The sequence below is a fragment of the Otolemur garnettii genome, unplaced genomic scaffold, assembly GCF_000181295.1.
Source record: "Otolemur garnettii isolate 467f Iridium unplaced genomic scaffold, OtoGar3 scaffold00053, whole genome shotgun sequence".
Taxonomy (NCBI): domain Eukaryota; kingdom Metazoa; phylum Chordata; class Mammalia; order Primates; family Galagidae; genus Otolemur; species Otolemur garnettii.
In genome coordinates this window covers 1,398,215-1,398,842 of record NW_003852448.1, presented here as the reverse complement: position 1 = coordinate 1,398,842, position 628 = coordinate 1,398,215, and the positions used below count along the sequence as shown (strand labels likewise).

General features: G+C 43.6%; 1 pseudogene; it reads right to left on the bottom strand.

Annotated features, from left to right (window-relative positions):
• Nucleotides 1-339, bottom strand: part of LOC100963204 — a 178,265-nt pseudogene extending 177,926 nt beyond the window's left edge.
• Nucleotides 340-628: the final 289 nt, after the last annotated feature.

Sequence of the window (628 nt, the reverse complement as noted above, 5' to 3'; positions counted from 1 at the left end):
GATGGGGCAGCAGGAACTTGATCTTGGACTCCTGGAACTACTTGACTGTCGGTCACTGGCATTTGGTGGTTACAATCTCCTCACCTTCATGATCTGAATCGTGTGGGGCCCAGTGTGGTGTTGGGCACCCATGTCATGGTAGCACTGGGTGATAGTGGTCAGGTCCTGCTGTACCCAGTACATATTGTGGGTTCTGCTGAGGGAGTCGTAGCAAAGCCAGATGCCAAAGTTCTTTACCTGCAGAAAGAATTTCTCAAACATCTGCCCACAGTAGGCAATTTCTCCTGAAGACTTCTTCAACTTCTTTAGGTGAGATACATAGTACCAAAAGTGAGACATGGCCACAACACGGTTAGGTGCAAAGATTCACATTAGGTAGAGGGACAGTGTATGGCACTTAGGGGTAGGTGGGCAGTGCCCTACCACCCGCACACTTGCAGTGCACTAGAGACCTTTGTGGCGCTCTCTCCACAGTCACCACCACCCACAACACGCTATTTTTGTAATTTTAGTGCACAGAATTTAAATGATGAAAACATTTTTTTAAAACTATAGATCTATGTTAATAGGTACATAATATACACACATATTTGTATTTTATAATAATATAAATAATTTTGCCTAATAT